Consider the following 17,474-nt stretch of genomic DNA (forward strand, 5'->3'; position numbering starts at 1 on the left):
TTTCCAAGTCCATGACTTAGACCAAGACTGAAGGTGCAGAATGCCGCGGCAAAAACGCATACTGCACCACTCCTACCAGCCAAACATGCGTATACCCTGTCTCGCTCTAACATTACAAAGATTTATATACACATCCTCTTCCAACAACGAAAGTTTCCATTATACAAATTTATTAGCAATGTTAGTAAATAAAACTTTTTAGAACGTAGCGACCTCTTTCAGTGTAAATGACGAAATGAATCGAATGTCGTATAATTAACGAGGTATTAATATTTTTTTTACAGTTTAATTTGTTTCAGCAATTGATATGAAAGAATTATGTACTTGAGCTACTTTGGACTTGTCGAATCGCGGCACGAACGGTTACGACGAACGATATAATATAGAATGAATCTAAAAATTGTTTACATTATGAAAATTGCATTTTGAGTATTGTCTCTGGTTCAGTAACAGTGAGTGTGTCAGACCTGGCTTTTTGTTTTATCGATACAGGAAATTCCCTTTGAGGGGTGACGCACGATATTGTAACGAATCGGCATCTTTTATTTCGGTAATATCTTTGAAAAAGATTAAAAAATATATCGCAGTTAATAGGTTTTATTCTTAACTTTAGTTTTTTACAATTGCTTAAATATCTACAAAATCCGTTTTCGCTTGTCATTTATATTTGAAACCGATAAAATTAATCGATTCGGTTTATCGATTTGTAATCAGTTAGCTTTTTGTGAAATATATACTTGAAGCACGCAATCGAGATCTTTTTTATGAAATAATGAGTTTGTCAAGTCATTTAAGTAGGGAGAGAAAATCATTTTTGTATGTAATTTTTTTAGGTATTATTAAAATCGGTCATTTTAATCTCTATGGGATTATCAAATGTTTTTATTTTCAAATAAGATTATTATTCTTGCCACCGTTACATTTATTTAATGTTAATATTCATTTTATCCCAATTCGGCCCCAAGAATCACGCAAGGTCAGAAGTAGCTTGAACTCTAAACCAGTTCTTATTTTTATGGGAAATCTTGCTTTGACACAGAACGAATAGTATTTATTATAACACAATGGAAGTAAAAAAAAAAAAAAACGGTTTTAGCGATGTTTTGGTAGACGCGGGAATGGGCTCGTATTGTTTAATTAATTTTTTTTCTGTGATATCTTACTTGATTGAACTGTAGATTGTGTTGCATTGATGTTGTTTCAAGAAAGTTTTTTTTTTAAGATATATTGTTTTAAGTTATTTTTTCCTCTCACAGAACTTAATTTTTTCGAATTTAATCTGTAGTAGTCCGTATTAGTAGTTTATTATGTTATGCTATCGGTCTTTTATTAAGGAACCTTATTAAGGGCCTACCTTTAAGGAACTTTAAAGCTTATTCCACTTGCAGCTGCACCTAGCATGATTGAAACATTCACCAAGAATGTAAGAAATCTATTTGAAACAATTTTATGCAATTAGTAATAATTAATTCATAATATTAATTCCTTTTTTTTGTCTTGTGACATATTTATTTTGGTTTTAAAATAATTCTTCGAGCTCTAGATTCTATATTTAAAAAAAAAAAATAAGAATCTTTTTTCGATTAAATCGACTGTAATTTATCTATATTGTATTAAATATATACAGTTCTATAATCTCGAAGTCGTTGTTTGATTTTGATTAATATACACTATAATTAGACAGATGGGTTTCTAATATTACAAATTGTCTTTGGTATACTTAGTATTTATATATATATATTTTTTAAATCAAGTTTATTTTAATGTGCAATAATTACTTCTTACAAAATAAAGAATAAAAACTATTTTTAAAATGGGTATTATTAAATAAAAAATAGACCTAGAAATTAACTATATAATGGAAATATTATTTGTTATGTCTCATTGTATATTATACGTATAAGATGTATACAATAGCAATAAGCGTAGTCTATAGAAATGGGTATTAATATAATAATAATAAATTAGTTTGTTTATTTTATTAAATAATCACGTAAACGCGATGTCACGTAAGAGTTTTTGTAAGACGTCGCTGATAAGTCACGTTACATTCGAATCATAATCAAAAAAGCAAATTAATCGATGTTACGAAATTGTTTTAACGTTCATATGATAATAAAAAAGTACATTTCAAAATTACATAATGATCTCCAACGGTGAGTTATTTTTTTATACCATAATAATATAATGAATACAATTTAATGTCATTGCTTCTGAATTTCTGTGAGCGAGTCAGTCTTGTGACTTCCCGTTCTCTATCACCGTAAGCTAGGTATATTTAGGGGGCCGGGGGAGGGGGTTTTCTTGTTGATAACTAATATTTTGTTCTTTAAGTTTTTATTGGGTTAGTGCGTTTTATTTTATATTGAATAAACGCTTGCTATCGTTGTCATTGCGGTTAAATACAAGCTAAATTAAAAAAAGTGCCATACTTTTAGTAAGAGTTACAATTAAAAAAGTTTGATAATTTTATATCATAACCTATGGTATTTTTACGTTACACGAGTACTGTGTAATAGTTTACTTAGGTAAAATATATTTTTATTTTATTGAGCGTAACATAGTTATTTATATTTAAAATAGGTAGACTATAGGACAAATCGATCATTTGATGTTAAGTGGGCAACACCACCCATATACCTACTACATAGATACTGTGACAAATATTAACCATTACAACCAATTACGTTTATGCACCTTGTGTCTATGGTTACACTGGTTCACTCACCCTTCAGACCGAAACATATCAATAATAAGTATTCTTATTTTGCGAAAGACTATGTTATGATTGGTACCAATCCCGAAAGTCTTGCACAAAGCCCTGCCGTCAAGTGATATAAATATCATAATTATTCAAAACGTAACTTAAATTTAAACGTAAAGTTTTGTAAGAACATACACAACACGTTCTAAAAAGTACAGCATTGAGTAAGTTTATGATAAAAAATAAGTGTTACCGTTACTTAAAGTGATTTTAAGTAACATTTAATTCAACGTTTGCAATAGTTGCATATATCTAGAAACGTAATGAGCATACACGAAGTATTAATATTAACGGCGACGTATATTAATACTAAATATTGCTTATAATGTACGTAAAAAAACAATTTCGAAACTTGTACATTATCAATTCCGTTCGGTTATCGACAGAAATAAAACAATACGTAACCTATAAATTCATGAATCACATAATGTATTAAAATCCTTGATATTTCAAAGCGAGTAATAATGTCTTCTATATGATTCTTAAACATAATTTTTATGTTAATCGACGTCTTAATAATATAAAGTTAAAATGTTTTTGCCGATCGGCCAGTCGTTGCATTGTAACTGATGATAGCAGGTTCAAATCCGGGTATGACCACTTAATTTACTTGTCTAATAATAATTCCAATGAAGTTGGAGCAGCGCGGTAGGAATAGATATAAATCTTCCCCTACAGGAAAGAGCCTTAGCCCACCAGTGGGACGTTTACAGGCTGTTCCTTTACTTTATGTATCATAGGTATACTGTATGCAACTCGTTTTCTAAAACACTTCAAGTAAATTACCAATACGAGAAGAGAACGTCGGTTGAACTCGCCATATGGAATATATTATAGATTCTCTAACGACTCGTCCGTTTCATAATGCCATTAACAATTTTAAAACATTCGAAGAATTATAAAAGCAATTACGATAAAACGAAATATTAACAGATTATAAATAATTATAATAAATTTATATTGGTGTTGCAACTTTAAATATGTTGAATAAATTAACTATAATGGTCAAAAAAGTTTCAGGTTGTTTGATAAAACCGTAGTTAAAACTTGCAAGTAATAAATAAAGCTATATAATTAAGTTTCGTTTGGTTTCGTGTAATATTCGAATGTAAGAACTCGTTGATGTCTTTCCTTAAGACAATTGTCCTTATAACAAAACGAAACCACTAAAATGAATTGTTTGTCAGGAAACTTAAATAATAAAAGATTCTAAATAATAAAAAACTGTAATGTAAAAATAACTGGAAATATAATTTATAAAACTCAAAAATGTAGTACTTCCTTGTATTTCTAATCTAATAATAACATTATTTTAGTTAGTTACGTATATAAACTTATATTAATTTATCTTAAAAATATTCACGTGGAATGTCGAAGCTTACATTAATTCTATACACCTGACGAAACCGTTTTAAAATCCTTTATAATTCAAAATTCCGTCCTTTCGTACACAAAACCGCGACTACAATACAAAATAGTGATATAATTAACATAAAACTAACCTGTTTGAGTAAGGAACACAAATACTGGCACAAAAATCCTTAAAGTTCCATACACTGGCACAAAAAAATAAAAAAATAAAATGGCATTGACGTTGACGTTTATAACGTTCGAAATTCGAAGCGGCTTGGTCCGCGGTGCGCGCGCGAGTGGCGCCCGGTCGCGTGCGCCCGCCCACCGGCGTCGTAACCCGCTTGAGTTGGGAAGGTACGCAGCGTCATTGAGATACTAACCTTTTTCCGCGTCTCGTGGTCCGTTAAGGTTTGAATCATTTTGTCTGTAAGATTGATCATAAGGATTTTTACAATTATTATATACCTAGTACATACTTATATTTTTCGTTGATACCATTCTAAACTACGCTACATATACCTATTTTTTTAATAATAGTTTCTATTGTATAATTTAAATAAGGATTCTTATATAAACATTTATATTTAATACCTATTTCATATAATTTCAATTATACAATCAGAATCAATTTTAGAAAATATATTCTATACTACAAATTAGGTTATACGTACCTATTTGTGTAAACAGTCATACTTTTTGCATTGTAATTATACGATCTACTGTTTTTTTGTTAGGATATAATTGTTTCGGGATAGTGATAGTGAAGTGATTTCATGTAATAAGAATCGATTTAAAATCTATTTCTAAAGCAAGGTCAGATAAACTAACCGGTCTGTTTCATTGTATTTAATGATTATTTTCCGGAAAAAGTATTAGTAATGACTATTCTAACAATAGATTTTCCGGTATTCATATACAAATTTTGCTAAAATATTTTTATGTTATTGTGGAAATAATTAACAAATATAAATATTCAAAGTTTTTTTTTTGATAAAATATGAATCCTTATATATAAATATATATTTTTAACGCGAATGAAACAAAGAAAATAAATAATTAAAAGTTTTAACCGGGGTATTTAATGGCTGTATGTAGCTGCGTTAGTAAGCGGACACGAAAAAAAAAACAATCTAAATGAATCCATATATCATAGTAGGTGTAGAAAAATCGAGCTTGATGTTAATTGAATTATATTCCAATTAGGATTATTATTTAAACTATTATAAAGGTATAAACAACTAAATGATTTGTGATACGTAGGAAGCCCGTAACTTTAACAACATAAGGAATACATTGGATGTATTTTAAAAAAATATATTTTTCTGCACATTTGAGAAAGGCGTAAGAGTTAATACTACTTATTTAAAAAAATCGAGAACAATTTCATTTTTTTACGATAAAACATACAAAGTCAATTGTTATATATTGTGGAATGTATCTCATTTCGTCTGCTTATATATCTAATATCAGATATTAGAGCCTTTGTAAGAAGTAATTGTTTCATATATGACATATTAAAAGTAAAAAAAAAAATATTCAATTCAGTTTTTATTGAACAGTGGAATGTTTTTGCAAAAGCGCATGCTTTTTAACTCGGTGGGGTTATATCGAGAGAGGGCAAAGCGCAGGTAAGCTCAGTTATCGCTGGATACTCGGAATTGTGTCTGATTATGATCCCTTGATGTACGTTGAAGCACTAAGTTTAGTTCGATTTGTCTTTATGTTCATTGTAAGAAAATGCGAACGTATGTTGCCCCGTGTACACATGTTTTGAAGTGTCGGCTAATAAAAATAAATATAGAAACCATGTTTCAATAAATTATTTTATGCTTACGTAAAATAAAAAGATTTGCAAATAAAACTATTTAAGAGGATATTTTCCAATAAACCGGCAAGTATATAGAATGTATAACTTGTTAAGGCATTTTAGAATGTAAGAAATTTATAAAAGTATTTTTATAGATAGTTTAAACTTAGTAATGTTTTTTTATCTAAACCGACTTTAGAAGCTATGTATCAAACATTTTAAGGTTATATTTGCGTGCAACATTTCTACATTTAACGTTTTAAAATTAAGCGGTCACTACCGCTTTGAGGTTATTTTCTCTTACTGTACTCTTCTCACGCCATATACTCTTTCTATTTTGTCTTAATAAGCCTCGAATAGGAAATATAATTCCACATCCATTCTCATGACTATTCTTAAAAGCATTGGGTATGAAATTAGGAAGACCCTTTTTAATATTTATAGCCCCAATTAAATTGCAATCACCAGGAGTTTCTGCAAATTATTTAGCATCAGGATTTTTAGTTTAACTCAGGTTAGAATATTTTGTTCTTGAGGTTCCATTTCAAGTACAAGGTACATTAAGCCATTCTACGCTCAGGTATCAATCGGGTTATTATTATAAAGATCTCACAGATTAAAACATTCCTTAGATGAATTAACATTCGACCTCCAACGTGCTATATATATATAATACCGCCGTATCTGTAATTTACTTATATTTATCTATTTATTATACACTAAAAAGTAACCTTAATTTTGAGATAATTCTGTTAGACACTGATCGATCTTACGTGAACGGAAATATCGTTCGAGAATCAAAACCCTCGAAGTTTAAGTTGTGGCTTCTATCGTGATGTGGTTTGGAGGAGTCACTATAACAAAACATACAAAGGATATGATATTTTAGATATATGTATAAAATTGATAATAGATAGGTTTCTATGTAAAAAAAATAAAATGTGACATGTCTTTAAAATGACACTTGTGAAACAATTGTTTTAACATACTCCTATTTTGTAATTGTCACACTATGGGTATTGTCCATTTATCTATTAAAAGAGTTGTTTCACAAACGTTTTTAATACCAAGATATCAGGGAAAAGAGTCTTCACATAGAAACCTATATCTTAAAGATCCTAAAAAGCACTCGTCCGTTAACACAGTAGGACATGATAGGTTACGCTCTGATTCAAGCGACTTGAGGCCTTTGTCCTCTATTGACGTTCATACCTCACTTACCTTGATATTATATATCTTATAATAAAATTAATAAGGTGTTGTATTACTATTAGTATTGTGTCTTAGACTAAGCTATCTTTCATATAAGTAGCTTTACGCTTACAAATCGATCAGATATCATATTTGTTCGAATTCATAATACACATTTATATTACAGAAATTTCCGTAAGAGATACATTGAAAATGAAATATTTTTGAAGGATTTTATTTATACTTCTTTTGATGCGTTTTGAAAAAACGATGGGAGTGTTTTTATGACACGCACGGACAGGTTGATATGTAAACTACATGACGTGGTTGCTCGCTAAGCTTAGCCACTAGCTAGAGGCCCAGGGGCATATGTAACAGATAGTTTAATATAGTACATTATCATATTCCCTGTAACGACAAGAGGCTCATTACATAATATTGAGTTGTTATTTATTATTAACGAACTACGTTTTTTCAGATATGTTTAAAAATATTCATTCGTCTGTCTAGTTGAACAAAAGGCCCTTTTGTTGGAATTAATCAATGCATAATGCGTTCGTGAGAGATGAATAGTTCCTTTAATGGTATTGTATTGAATCATTTATAGATTCGCAGAAAAATGTCGGTTTCCTCATAATGTCAACAAGTTACAGGTTTGCGCTTTCAATTGTCTTTAGTTATATTTATCTCGATATTTATAAGGTCAGTCTCTTCTTTATTACGAGATGAATATATTGGAAACTATTGTGTGTGACAGAGATAGACATACTAGATAGATTAATTTAACTATTCAGCTTTCACTAACGTTATATATCGAGAAATGCTCCGGCTCCGGTCCATCATCACGGAGTGCACCTTACATATTAGGTATATATCTTTAGATCTTACAAGATTGCAGATCCTGAGATGCTGGGCTCAAACCGCGGGTTGACTAAGTAAACGTTATTGGGATTCTCGACCAATATATTGTCATTAGGTCTGATTAGGAGTTTAGCTTCGAGCTGTCATTGTTAAGACTCCTGTATCTCAGAAAGTACGCGAAGTCGTTGGTCCTGCGCCGCTCTTTCCGGTCGTGTTCGATTTCCAATTTCGCATTACGCAGTCAGATCAATCAATCAGGATCGTGGGATATCCTACCGATCATAATCATATCATCACTATCATTATTCTAGTTCTGTTTTAGTGGATTCATACATGTGGATATTTGTTGATCAAAATTCTAACAGGCATTCAACCAAATTTTATCATTATTGTTTATTGTGTTAAGTGTGTTCATGAAATCGTACCGGCCTATATTTAAGTTGAAACAAGAATTTCTCGATAAGCGTACGTACGATCTACTTTTCTATGTTGCATCATTGACATTATTTTAGCAATGGCATGATTTAGCGAAGAACGTGTATTTATTAAAAAATACTGACCAAGCTAATTATTTCAAAATGTATGTTGATATATTACTCAGTGTCAAGGAATTATTAATTATGTTTCATACAAGTAATATTGAGTTCGCTATATTTTGGTAAAGAATAAATATTTTTAAAGTAATTCTGTAAGCTGTTCAAGGATATTCAATATAAAAACTCATTTGACAAACTTAAATTACACTGTCTGAATGTTATTTTAATGCTGTGATAAATATTTTAAATAAAATAAGTTTAATTTCACGGGTGGTAGTTGTGAAGGTACGACTGGTATCACCTAGTCACCGGCTATTCTACCACCAAATAGCAATACTTCTGTTCCAGTTTAAATATAACATATAATATAACACTCCAAATTCTGTGGTTGGCGAAACATTGACTTAGCTAGAAAAGGTTTATATTTCCAATAGCGCAAACTATTTATCCGAAGGTAACTGTTTAATAAGAGTTGTTCGTTTGTTTTTAAATAAATATGAAAGTACATAAGCCAACAAAGCAATTAGTCCACCTGTTGTTACTACATATATATCATTTAGCTTATGTCAGATATATGTATCTAAATACAAAATTCAACTTTTTGTTATCGAGTCTTAAGTGTGTGACTCTCTAATACCATCATTCAACGCTGTGGGTAATGGTATAATAGATTAAACGGTAATTCCCAGACGAGCATGTAAGTCCAATTAAAAGTTTTCTTTACTAATAATATTTTCTTTTTTTTTTTTTAATTTATACAGATTTTTTCAAATGTCATCGCCACATTACCGGTCAGTGAGTGATATTAGGCGCTAACTCATACATGCGCTTGCTCATTCTTACCACATATATAAACATGTATGTTATCATGTATAATAGCAACGTGTTGAAGTAAAATAAGAAAGTGTCACGGATTCAAGTGGAAAGGTTAAGGGAAGTGGCTCTTACAAGTGGGGCGAGCACTGGACTGTGACAGCACATGTTATCGGATGAACTTCCTTGCGTTGGATTATATTTTGACTGGCAACACTGCTATAACTTCGTTTTACTTTAGGTTTCAGGCATTCATAAAATTCCAATGCAAGGATTGCTTTAGTGATACTTTTTTAGGATATTTATTTTTTTATAAATAAATATTCTTTCTCGAATATGTTTTAAATATGTTTGATACATTTAATCACATGGCAAAGGTGATAGTTTTAATTTTATACAGCCAGTACTAAACATAATAAATAGTAATTAAAAAAGTCATATGTATTTAATTTATACATTGTATTGAAATTTTGATTTACAGTCAAAAGAAATATCTGCAAACTAATGTACATTTGATTAGAAATTAATGCATAAAACCATCTTATCTAAGCCTCTTGAATCATAAATGCAAATGATATAAACTTTTCCAAGGGAAACTGACGAGAGTTCAACGGGGTTTATTATCTTTAAATAAAGAGCTTCGCATATTTTTTTAGAGTTAGATCTTATTTGCACTAGAAATGACATCAAACAAATTTAAAAAACCTAAATATTATTTATCTGTGATACTGATTAATAATAATTATAAGATTTTTTTTATTAAATTCTGTTTACTGTGTTCTCTTTGTATTAAAAATAACAATTTTAGTCACGGTACTGCTAATTAATCTCACAACAAAATATATATTGGCAGTCGCAAATATTTGGTCTACTGTTTCGAGAATTGGTGCAAACCAATATAAATATTACTTGAATATAAATACGTTGTAATATTCTTTGAACTATCAGTGACAGATAAGTGAGCAATATTTACTGTTCATAAACACACGTACGTTGTTGTTGTTCATATTTGGAAGCCTTATTTGGAAAAAAATGGGAGGTAATTTGCTAAAAAATCGATGTTATTTGCTTATTTGTTTCTTTAGTATATTAAAATATTTCGCAGGAAGTGTTTGATGGAAGGACTTACACAATGCAAATGGATGCCTACACAGTACATTCTACCGCCGATCAGCAATACTAAGCATTAAATATATGTACCTAATGCCAGTAACTAAAGATACAAGGGACTCTAGCGATTTAAATATAAAAACTAAACTAAGAAATATATTTTTTATAATTCTAATGTCTATAGGCAACGGTGGCAAATTGCCAGTAGATTTCCATTGAACCTGATCTGACTGAAAGTTGTTATGCCATTTCAAATTTATTATTTATTCTGAGACTAAACGGGACACGTACCCACTGTCGTGAGTATCCGCCTTTACCTGAGCTGTGAATGGGAGGATGTGCAGGAATTTTTTATTGGTATATAAAAAGGAATTCTTAACGTAAGCTGTTTATTGTTAATATGAGAACGCTTAAATTTGTCCAAGACATGCTATTTGATTCATTCAGCTTATTCTTAATCCGCTAATGGTTAGTCCAAGAAGTGTTCTTATAAGTAAATTGATACTTTTTATTTAGTGGATAATAGGTGTTTTAACACTTAAAGAAATTTAACAAAACATGCACGTGTAAAATACTACAATATAATTCTGATTGGCCAGTTCTAGGGCAGTCGGGTGAACATTATTATGAATATGAGGGGTCATCCACTCGTTTAGCTTCCATCTAATAATAAACACAGGTGGTAGCTCTGAGAATGTACAGAGGACTTGCACGTGTTTTATAAGATTTAGCACATACACATTACATACATTAGCAGCCTGTAAATTTCCCACTGCTGGGTTAAGGCCTCCTCTCCCTTTGAGGAGAAGGTTTGGAGCATACTCCACCACGCTGCTCCAATGCGGGTTGATGGAATACATATGTGGCAGAATTTCGTTGGAATTAGACACATGCAGAAACTTGCACCCTCACGGTGTTTTCCTTCATCGCCGAGCACGAGATGAATTATAAACACAAATTAAGCACATGAAAATTCAGTGGTGCCTGCCTGGGTTTGAATAAATAAAACGGAGTCGCCTTCCGCCGTCTCTACGTTTAGATCTTTTAAACTACGCAACGGATTTTAAAGTGGTTTTCATCAATAAACAAAGCGATTCAAGAGAAAGGTTTATAGGTAATGCATGCATATCATAGTTGTAAAGAAAACCCGAAGATTTCAAATTTTCAACTTGCCTAGTTGAAATAAAACAAGAAATTTTCTATTTATATCTGTTCTAAGAGTTGTAAAAGTACCATTATTGTACTCGCGTGAAGCCGAGACGCATATAAATCTTCTTCTAAACAGTATTACTTGAGTGAGTGAGATAGAGTTTATTTTGGGAGCAATTGATAGACATTCTTAAATCATATAATTAAGAGGAAAGCGGAGGAATTATATGACGAATAGGTTTTTATTTATTCCAATGACAATTTATATTGGCGTTTACTTACCATGAGGTGATCAATTTACGTCTAAAACTTCCAATCATAAATAAAAGTTTGTATTGCTATTCTATGGCATTGAATTAAAAATAATAAACTAGTTTTACATAGAAAGAAATATCTAAATACAGTTTTTTAGTAATGTAATAACAAGGTCCGGCCATTACATAAGGTCATTGCAGTAATTCAAGGCGGCCTAAACTGTTGTTAATAGATAATGTTCCTAAAAAACGTTAATGCTTGAGTCATTACACTGCGACGATTGTCTACCTGTTTTGTATTTGGGAGAATAATTAAATATAATCATAAAATATTTATCATTATATAATGTTTATATAATCCATCTCATACTTATAGTCTAAGTGTTCAGAATTATAGACAAAAACAAATTAATAATGTCCAAATACTTTTAACATAGACATAATATTAAAAATTAAATTACATTTCAAACCAGCCCCAAAAATTTCCTATTTTCGAACGTATCCAGAGAATTTGTTTAAAAAAAATAATCATAATTTACGTTACATATATCAAATACACTAATCCATGGGTGGTTCGGAAATCTGTGCTAACTGTAAATATGCTTAAATTTACGTTTGGAGATTGAATTTTTTTTTAAAGTAAAATCGGTAGGGTTCGCATGGAACAAGGATCTGTATAAAATGTTTTTATTAATAAATATCACTCTTTCGGTTTATGGGGCGCACGCAAGTCTCCCAGTCGGCATGATTCTTTCACATCAACGAATATCGTCATATTTTAGCCAATATACATAAAACCTTTAATGAATTATATACAAGTTTCGTATATGTTGATTGGACTAGTTCGTAGTGTATAATGCTAAATAATTCCTTGCGCGATAAATGCACTGTAATTTGTAAACTATTTTTCATATTGGCAAGTTCATGATCAAGGATGTTAAAGTCTCCTTTGCATGTAAGTGGCTCGCTCAATTACTATCCGCATAATAAGCAATTCTTTCAACATTTTTGTACATATTTCTTGTAAGTACTACATTGTTGAATTTACTAGGCTTCACGTAAGCTGAGATATATGAGTGTTGGGATATTTCTCATTGGCTCATGACTTTTAACTTTATTAATATTATTATGATACAAAAAATAAATTGCAATGAATCAACTATAGCTCGTATGAATCAAAATGATCGCAAGGAATTTCATTAACAACATAGACATTTGGTTTTTTATAACTATAGCAATTGTCATGCGAACTTTAACATTTTAATGTATTCTCAGTTCATTTTAATAAAGAAATAAAAAAATATTTGTTTTTGAATTTTGATTCAATTTCGAAAGGATTTATAAGTGGAAAATTAATTCGATTTTTTTTATTAAATTATAATTCACATAATAGGTAACTATTTTTATGGAATATCGCCCAACTGTTAGGTTTCGTTTAAAACTTACAAATTAATAAAATTCTATTATAATAAAGTTCTACTTAACCGATAGAGTTGAAATCTTGGATACACTGTTGGTGCTGATAACAAGTACCACGTGATCGGACTATAATAAAAAAATATTTTTAAAACTGTTAAAATTTAACATATTATATTAAAACAAAAAACTACTTAAATGTCATTACCTACTTAACAATTTTAAACGTAGGTAGATTTTAGTAAATTAAATATTAAGCGCTAATTTTATAACAATTGTTACTTGACCAATGCATATTAACGTCATTAGCGAAGTCAAAAACTGTTTATTTCAAATAGTTTCCTGTTTTAATAGTTATATATTAGGGGATTTTTAATTTTCTGAGTGATTGGCTCAATTGTCCTAAGTAAGATTGAAGGCTTACACACAATAAGTCATTCCCAATTCCCAACCGTCGACAGCCGTTACGATACAAACACAGAAGTGACTCATACAAGGATCTTCAATGTAATAGTTGACGTTTTAGCATAAAGTGTCTCTCTTACACTTGATAATTTTATATGAGTAGATAAGAGACGGATGTATATTTAACGTTTTTGCTCTTTTTTTAATCGCTTGAAAACTTTAAATGTAATCAGATTAATATGTGTCATGTTTCTTAACAAAAAAACACGATACTATGTTTTTTTTTAAATATTTTTATGAATAATATTAATTTGTTCAGAGTTCTTATATGGATATAATAATATCTTACAAAATATGTTTTAATATGTTTTTATTTTTAAGATTGTTTTTCTATTTTTTGATAACAATTTAAATGGGTTCAAACTTCAATCTTCAATTGTGAATCCAATCAAAATGCAGTTATTTTTTATTGCCTTAAGTATTTGTGGTCTGTGTCATAGAGATAACACTTGAAAAATTTATAATGTTTTTACGACAAAAACGGTTTTTTAATGAGAAAATCATTTTAATATCGATTAATTGTTAAAACACATAATTAAATATTAAGAATTAGGGTTTTTTTAATGGTTGTTATAATATGACGTGTTATGAACTAGATGTATTGACCTTTTTGTCATTAATTTGAAAAATATATTTAATTTTTAAATTAATTATTTAATTCATTTGTAATAAGAAACAAGGAAGAAGTTCTTTATCTTTATTATTTTTTAAAATGTACGTTTAACCTTAATTAGTTGTGTTGATCTTCATAAATAAAATATATCGAAAACTGTCTTTTGTGAGAAATGAAGAGTTAATTATTTCAGCAATATCACGTAGAAAAAGTTGTGAATTTAACAACATCTGATTTGGTCACAGTAAAGGATGACATTTTCGCCGTTAAATAAAAATGCTTTAAAAAAAAATCGCCGTCAAAAAAACAGTCGAAAAAGTGAAGTATAACATAAGCAGGAAGATCCCCCATAGTTTTTAGACCTTGAATAGTCGATTACGTCATTCTTCCTCTACCTCAGGAGCAGCAGGCAGGAACTAAGCAAAACGTTACAGGTACGTACAGATGTTAATAGCCTTTATGTCATTGTTTTAGAAAGAATATAAAAAGACATGTTTTATTTAGTATGCAATTTGATTGTAATCAGATCCATGATAATAGAAAATTAATATGAAAACTTTTGACATAAAATTAACGAAAAAATTAGCCACGGAAAATATTATTTTTTAATAAAGGTCGTCATTGTTTTATCTTGTATAAAAACAGTTTTTATTTATTTTTATGTTTATTTCATATAGATTAACCAATCGGCTACATGGTTAGTGGTCACCACAAACCATAAATATTGCACTATATGAAATATTAACCAGCCGTTACATTGTGAATAAGCCACCAACCCTTAGATCTACGATTTTATACCAACAACTATTAAATACTTGTATAGAAACTATCTATGACAGACTAGCACACACTAGGTACCTTTAACTAACGTACAATACACAAGTTTTTATTTTGGTTTAAAGGGTTTCATAATACGAGAACAGCAAAGATTATATGTTAATCTGACATTTGATGTTGGGCGTCAAGGCAAACAATGCTTTTGGTAACATCAAACCGGTCTAGGAACGATAGGTCATATGATTCATAGTAAATATTAATAGTTTTGCATACGTTAAGTGTAATTGGACCGTATAGTTTATAAATGTACAGAAAGTAAATGGAAAAAGTTCAGATTTAAACGGGAAAAGCGTCATAAAATAAAAAATAATATCTATGAAATGCCTTTACATTAAAATATATAACATTATAGATATACAATTTATCAGGATTACTGTAACTGTAAAAGTGGTTTTCTATTTTAAATATTAACAAGTTATGTTAGTGTTTCTGCAAGTTGTTACGATGCGGTCTAATTGTAGTATCGGTGATTCTTGTCGAAAATAATGGAATAAGAATTTAATGAACTAATATACATAACATAATTTAATATTATTTGCACATCATTTAAACTTTAATAATAAATAACTAATTTAAAATACTATAGAGTTATTAAAAATGTCAAGAAATCAAGAAATAAATGTTCTTAAAATTAGCACCAAAGTTTTGTTACCCCTGGTTGTAGGAGTCGCCGCAGGTCGGGGGCCGACGTCAGGTGGGGGCAAGTGACGTGTTACTTACGCACTGTAACTCGCAGGATTTTAACCTTGCTACAAGTTAAAGCTATATTCTTTGATTGTTATAAAAAAAGTAATTCTTAAATACTTTAAACTTCAATAATACGGCGTTTCATATCTCTGATATTAATAATACTGCTAGAAACAATAAATGATTTTTTTGATTATCTAATTTATTCACAATATTAACAATTGCCGGTATAAATAATGGCGTTATCTCAAAAGCATATAAATGTTTTACATATATTATACAATTAACATAAAAAAATATATTAGTTTGATTATCAGAACTCAGAAGTAAAACAAAACAAAACAAAATAAAATAACTGTATGTGGCGTCAAGTTAAATAATCTATAAAATTTCTTCAAGTAACCTAAAGCTATCAAATGCAAAAAATATCATTCAAATCAGGCTGACACTTCCTGAGATTAGCGCGCAATGATACAAACATCAGCTATACAAAATAACAAGCGACAATATAAAGTAATAATGAATAAGTCGTTGAACGAAAGACATTAACAAAAAAAGTAGGTAAGTCGAGTTAGAATATGAAATTATATCACCGTCTAAGGAGGTAATAGACAGATGTGGCGAGTGTATGAAAATAAAAAGGTGGACTATCCACTATCCTTTTTGCCAAAATTCAAGCAGCCATCTTTAAAAACAAATCAAAGTGAAAAAACAATTGTTTTAACAAATTAGTAATGAAATTGTATAATTGTAATTATATTTAATTGTAGTCTGTTAATTAAGTTGTATGAAATTAATCAATTCAATAAAACGATTGTTCTTTGCGATTATACATTATATAAATTACAATATAATAACAATCGAATGATAAATTAAACTATAATACATATTACTTTATAGCAATTAGAGTTATTTATAAATAAATTGTTACATAATTTACTTAATGTAATCGTTTTATAGCATAATATTCATTTATTCAATTAGAATTATTGATGAAATGTGTATATAGGTATGTTGTTCAAAAACCCTTTCTGATGAGCTTAGTTTCTTATCCAGTCTATGGTCACATAACATTGTAATATTTTTATTGCATCGAATGTATCGCCAGTAGTTGTCACCCGTGGTTTTTCTTCTGTTTTAAGGGTTGGTCGTCAGGTGATAGGCATAAAACAGTAGACTATGTTCTTCTTTTGGTTGAAGTTTACTTCATACCAGATTTTATCAAATTCGGTTGAGTGGTTTGGTCATGAAAGAGTAACAGAGTTTGAAAGACAGAGTTACTTTTGCATTTATAATATTAGTATAGATTCTTACCTGATCTAAAGATCCAGTTGCTTCGTATTAATACGAATACCATGGCACTTATTGTGAATATTATAAAAATAATAATAATTAATAGTTTAAAATTAATAAAATCAAAATACAGTTGGTATAAAACGTACGTTTTAGCGGTACTCCACATGGTTTAGGGTGTTCGAGTAGTTTCATATTTATTATTCATAACTGAAGACTGAGCCGAGATGGCCCAGTGGTTAGAACGCGTGCATCTTAACCGATGATTTCGGGTACAAACCCAGGCAAGCACCACTGAATTGTCATGTGCTTAATTTGTGTTTAT

The 17,474-nt window shown here is 29.8% G+C and overlaps 2 protein-coding genes across 2 annotated transcripts in view; one reads left to right on the plus strand and one right to left on the minus strand.

The window, feature by feature from the left end:
- LOC113392708 (zinc metalloprotease ZmpB-like) overlaps positions 1-4,427 on the minus strand; it is a 61,019-nt gene extending 56,592 nt beyond the window's left edge. Inside the window, exon 1 of the mRNA XM_064220816.1 lies at positions 4,267-4,427. The gene's annotated coding sequence lies outside the window, so the exon portion shown is untranslated. The remainder of the gene's footprint in view (positions 1-4,266) is intronic.
- The window catches only part of Jhbp2 (Juvenile hormone binding protein 2), a 178,563-nt gene that overhangs the window by 15,640 nt on the left and 145,449 nt on the right, over positions 1-17,474 (plus strand). The window lies entirely within an intron of this gene.

Source organism: Vanessa tameamea, chromosome 5 (genome assembly GCF_037043105.1).
Source record: "Vanessa tameamea isolate UH-Manoa-2023 chromosome 5, ilVanTame1 primary haplotype, whole genome shotgun sequence".
Classification (NCBI taxonomy): domain Eukaryota; kingdom Metazoa; phylum Arthropoda; class Insecta; order Lepidoptera; family Nymphalidae; genus Vanessa; species Vanessa tameamea.